The sequence below is a fragment of the Dasypus novemcinctus genome, chromosome 15 (assembly GCF_030445035.2).
Source record: "Dasypus novemcinctus isolate mDasNov1 chromosome 15, mDasNov1.1.hap2, whole genome shotgun sequence".
Lineage (NCBI taxonomy): Eukaryota > Metazoa > Chordata > Mammalia > Cingulata > Dasypodidae > Dasypus > Dasypus novemcinctus.
The window spans coordinates 18,957,720-18,963,881 of NC_080687.1; positions in this window are offsets into that span (position 1 = coordinate 18,957,720).

A 6,162-nucleotide genomic window follows, 5' to 3' on the forward strand; every position below is an offset into this window, starting at 1 on the left:
TCACAAGAGCTCAAGTGTGTAGACTAGATGCCAATTGATTAACTTACATTATGAAATGGAAGGGCGCGAGGTCTTCATTTTACCCAGCCAGGCCTTCTTTCCCTGGCTGTGTTGGAAGTCAGAAAGTTGACAGGTGAATGTGGAATTGGAGCAGGCAGATTGAGAACCTGGCAAGCCCATCCCGCCTGACAGACCTACCAGATGTATGAATCAGCCGAACTGGTGCACCCCAGCTGCTCGCCACCCCACGGGCTTATCATTTGGCCTCAGGCCCGTCCCTTTCTTTGTCTCTGTGGTTGACCAGGCCCTTTTATGGCACAGTGTCTTCTTTAAGGTTACTTGCTGCTTATCTTGGCTATGGCCTTTAATGTGTCGATTGGAGTTTCACTCCCACAGACAATTTTATTTCTGTCTCTAGGGGGTTTGGCAAACTGGCACTGAGCCCCCAGGCACAACCAGGTGATGCTCAGATGAGCCAGTTATGTGCATCTCCTCCCAACAGTGACTTCCTATGGGTAGCTTGTGACCAGCTTCTTAGTCCATAGAAATGAGGAGGTGGTACAAATCAGGGCTCCCCCACCCACCCCTACCCGGAAGCTGTTTATCAGGACACCTCTGTGACCCTCCTGCTCACCCTGGGGCCTTTGCTCTTTCCTTTCCTTGGAGCTGCCACACCCTTCCCTCCCCTCTGCCTGCTGAAACTTGCCTTCCTCAAGCCCGAGTCTACTGCAAGGGCTCTTAACCTTTTTTGTTCCACGGACCCCTTTGCCAGCCAGGTGAAAACGACAGAACATGGCGGCAGGTAGCTTTATGACGCTCAACATTGGCATGTCTTTACATTCAGTTTCAGGAATATTCAAAATTATGTTTTACAACTTTCCTATAATTTCATACCTGATAACCTAACCCAGTTCAGCATCTGTTCAAACGGTCATTTTCAGCAAACATTTAGAAATTCCAGTTTTCCCACAGCATCATTAAACCATCTCTGCCATCCTTACCAACCTTTTTGCAGATAGTTACTCTCACTGCTCTCAGAAAATGGTAAATCAAAATAAAAATCACACTATATCGTGTATTATTTAATAAGTATATCACACCTGCACCAACATGTCCCCACAAGAATAATGTTTTTTTGACTTTTCAATTCAAGCTCACAGACTTCTGAAATTAAGAACTCCTGACCTAGCGCCTTGTCCTCTGTGGAGCCTTCCCTGCTGGCACCTGCTGCAGTTGATCTCTGAACAGCCATGGCACCTGGTTGGTCTGTACCTCTCCTGCCCAAATCCTGTCCTTTCGTGGTTGTTCATTTGTAAACACATCTCATCTTCCTTTGTTACATCATTTGTCTTCTAGCAGGGGCTGAATTTATTAATCTTAGAATTTCTCACTTCATTTAACATGGTGCTATGTATGTAACAGGGCTTAAGTTGTTGAAAGAATGAAAACCGAGGAATGAAATTCCGTATTGTAAGTATATAATGTGAAAACAACAACAACGACAACCCACAACTTTAATAAATTCCATTGCAAAGCCTTCAGGCTTATGCAATGCTTTTCTCCACACTGTCCCAATTTATCTTCACAACAAGGCTGTAGCAGGGAGCTTGATCCCTTTAAAACCAATCATGCTTTTTACCTTAACTAAATTTCCATTAAACTTTATCTTAGAACCTCTGGACCAAGAAGATAAAATTCACATCTTGGGTTTTGGTATGTCAGAGGGGAGGGGTGGTCTAAAAATGGGTGAGGGGAGGAAGGGACCTGCCCTGAGAACTGGCCTGAAGCAGAAATAACAGCATGGAGGAGTAGAATTACAAAATATAAGACAGGCGCTGGAGCTGGGGCCAAGATTCTGGAGCAGGAGCTGGCTTGGGGCATTTGGCAGGGCTGGAGTTGGTCAAGCTGCTCCACACAGGCCAATATGAAGGGCGGATGTCTAATTGTGGAATTCTTTTTTAACTTTTTTTTTTATTTCAAAATTTTAAGAACAATCATGCCTAACATGCAGGATTCCCATACATCACCCCACCACGAACACCTTACTTTGTTGTGACACATTTGTCACAACTGATGAAAGAACATCATCACAATATTACTGCTGTCTATAGTCCATAGCTTACATTTGGTGTACTTTCTCCACAAACCATCCTATTATTAACACCACACATTAGTATTGTATATGACCTATACAGTTCTCATACTGTTAACCACAGACCATCATTCACCATGGGGTTCACTGTGTTATATGGTCCCCTGCCTTGTACAATCCATCCAAAGTGTACACTCAGGGGCCTGAGTTTAATCACAGAGTTGTGGTGTCATCATCTCAGTCCATTTCAGAACATTTTTATTACCCCAAAAGTAAAAATCCTATATCCCCTTATACTCGCCCATTATTGACCCTTGGCATTGCTATAGTACCTTCTTTGCCATTGTTAACCACAGGATTCTTAATCCTGATAAATACTAACAGCACCCCGGATGACAGTGAATGATGATTTTCTTCCTCTCTTTCCATCGCTAAAGGATAATTAAAAAAAAAAGGTAACACCATGCATCTCATAGATATAAAATGAACAAGCATTAGATTTTATAGAACTCTTCCCACCACCCCCAGATGGTTCCCTTGTCTGTTTGCTTGTTGTGTTTGCTCATTGTCTACTTGTTTCTTCTTTAGGAGGCACTGGGAACCAAACTGGGGACCTCTCTTGTGGGAGGCAGGCACCCAACTGCTTGAGCCACATCCACTTCCTGTTTGTTTTTAGTTTTTTGCTCACTGTCTGATCATTGTTTGCTCATTGTCTTGCTTGTTCCCACCTCCCCCCCCTCTTCATTGCTCATTGTTTTATCTCATTGTCTGCTTGTTGTTTGTCTTCTTTAGGAAGCACTGGAACCTGAACCCAGGACCTCCCATGTGGGAGGCAAGTGCCCAACTGCCTGAGCCATACCTGCTCCCTAGATTTTATAGACCTCTTGAGGGAAAGAGGCAGTTGTTATAACCAGTTCAGAGAAAATAAAGTGCACAGATTTATATGGAATGAAGGAATGTTGAATGATTGTGCAAAGGGATGCAAAACTGACTTTTTCAGGGGACTGTGGGAAGATGGTGATGGACTAACAGGCAGAGCTGAATATTTTCACAAAAACAATGGAGAAAGAGCCAAAAGCTGTCTGAAGGATCTGCTTTGGGGGTTAGCAGACTGGAATAGAGTGCTACACAACTCAGGAGGGTGAGAGACAGAGAGCTGAAGAAGCCAAAACAACAAACATCAGTTACCAAGCCCCTGTGGCAGCTGGGAAAGGATCCCCTCCCCACCCCCAAGATAGTAAGCTGGGGTAAAACACCTGGGTCACTGCAGCTGACTGAGAGGGGAACAGATACCTTTCTCCCTGCCAGCTGTTTCAAGGGAAAAGGGAGGGGGGGTTGGGGTGCATTTCTTCAGTGAATTTGGTCAGCAGAGCCCATTTTGAATCTCCACTGAGGAGATTCAACAGAGGATCACAGGAAAGCTGAGACTGAAACAACTCCATGGAAATGTGCATTGACTAGTGCCATCTGCTGGCCGATCTGGAAATTGCATGGACAAAAACTTTATCCTCTCTGTATCCAACACCTGGGAGAAAGTCTGCGCCCCACTAATGAGTCCCTGGCCCGATTTTGAATATTTAAGCTGGGCAGTTTTAAAGACTGAGAATAAGTTGAACCAAATATCTAAGAAGAACTGCAGGGAAAAAAAAACCATAGGCAAGAGAGAGAAATTAGCCATCAGAGTAAATACACCAACATATTCAGATGCCTCAACTTCAGCAAAAAATAACAAGCCATACTAGGAAACTGGAAGAGATGGCCCAGCCAAAAGAACAAATCAAATATCCTGAAGAGATGCAGGATCTAATAAAACTAATCAGTGACAATTATCACACAACTCTCCTAAATCACTTCAAAGAATTAAAAAAATATATGATTAAAGAAATAAAAGATATTAAGAAGACATTGGGAAAGCATAAAGAACAATTTGAAAGCCTGCAAAGAAAAGTAATAGATCTTATGGGAATGAAAGACACAATGGACAAGATTAAAAGTACATTAAAGCCACATATGAGCAGATTTGAATAGCTTGAAGACAGAATTAGCAATTTTGAAGACAGAATATCTATGAATATCTGAACTGGAAAAAACAGGAGAATAGAAAGAGAAGAGAATGGAAAAAATGGAACAGAATTTCAGGGAATTGAATGACAATGCAAAACACACAAACATTCACAATATTGGTGTCCCAGAAAGAGAAGAGAATGGAAACGTGGCAGAAAGAATATTAGAGGAAACAATGACTAAAAACTTCCCAACCCTTATGAAGGACATAAATATCAATATCCAAGAAGGGCAATGCACCCCAAAAGAATAAATCCGAATAGACCTGCCCTGAGACTGCTACTATTCAGAATGACAAATACCAGAGATAAAGAGAGGATTCTGAAAGCATCAAGAAAAAAGCAAAGCCTCATATACAAGGAAAACTTGATAAGATTAAGTACTGACCTCTCATCAGAAACCAAGGAGGAGAGAAGAAGGTGGTGTGATGTATTTAAGGCACTGAAAGAGAAAAACTGCCCGCCAAGAATTCTGTATCCAGCAATACTGTCCTTCAAAAATAAGTGTGAGTTCAACGTCTTCACAGACAAAACCCTACATAATATGTTACCAAAAGACCAGATTTGCAAGAGATACTCAAGGAGGTGCTGCAACCTGAAAGGAAAACACAAGGGCAAGAGATTTAAAGAAGAGTTTAGAAATGAAGATTATTAGGAAGGGTAAATAAAGAATAAGCCGACAATAGAATGATATGACAACAAAGAGCCGAAGGACAAAATGAATGAAGTAAGTAATGCCTTTACAGTAATAACTCTGAATGTTAATGGATTTGATTGACATCCTCAATCAAAAGACACAGACTGATAGAATGGATAAAAAAATATGAGCTGTCTATATATTGTGTACAAGAGACCAACCTCAGATGTAAGGACACAATACTGGCTTTTCCAGGAAGGGGGTGCCTTGTCCTCCAGGGGAGAGAATTCATAATTATATCTATAGACAAGAAATATTTTGCACTGCTCTAAGTTATTTATAGCCTGAGGAATCATAAAATAGTGATGAACTGCCTGAAAGGTGTGCCCTGGGCAATGCATGGTTTTCCATTGGAGGACCAGGTCTTCCCTACACCACTTGACAGATTGTTAAATTGAGCCTCTTTAGTATAGCAGAATAAATCAACAGTGCTGAGCAAGTTACTTAAACCTCTAAATCTCAGCTTCCTTCTTTGTAAAGCACAAAAGTTGATGCTACTAACTCATGGGGTTTTTTGTGGGTATTATTCCACTAGTGGAAAGACGATGGCAGAGTCAGTGAATGTGGAGACCTTAGAATTCTTATAAATACAGAGTCAGAACCAGCTTTCCAGGGATCTGTCAATATATTCAGGTCAAAAAGACAGGCAAGAAGAATATTCTTATACACTGCTGGTGGAAATGCAAACTGCAGCTGGGCAAGAATGTGCATTTGGACATTTATCTTGTTCTGTTTTAAAAGTCTATGGCAAGAAGATACTTGTCTCTTATTTTTTCCCCATCTTGATAATAATTTGATGAGTCAGGAATTTTCAAAAGGACTGATTTGCATAGATATGTCTTGACTCATCTATTAGTAGGCTTAAAACTCCTTCCACAGAACTATGCTTATCCAGTCGAAGGTGTACACACACCCATACTAAAGCAAGCCAGGCATGTCATACGTTGGTCTCATACCCATTGCTACCAACCTGGTCTAAGTCATAGTTGTCCTGCCTCCTAGCTGGCAGCCTTACTTCTATACTTGCCTGACTCTCCTATTCTCCACATAGAAGCCAAAGTGATCTTAAAATGTAAGTAGCACCGGGCTATTGACTTTATTAATCATCTTCAATGGCTTGGCGTTATGTTTATAATGCAATCCAGCCTTCTACACATGGTCTATGATATCCTAAGTGATGGGATTCTTGCCTCATTCTTCTACCACCTGTTGAACCAGCCATGGCAAATCTTCCCTTGTATTTGCTGTATCTTCTTCCTTGAATTCTCTTCTTTCTGCTCTCTACAGTGGTGCATCCTTCTTATTCATCT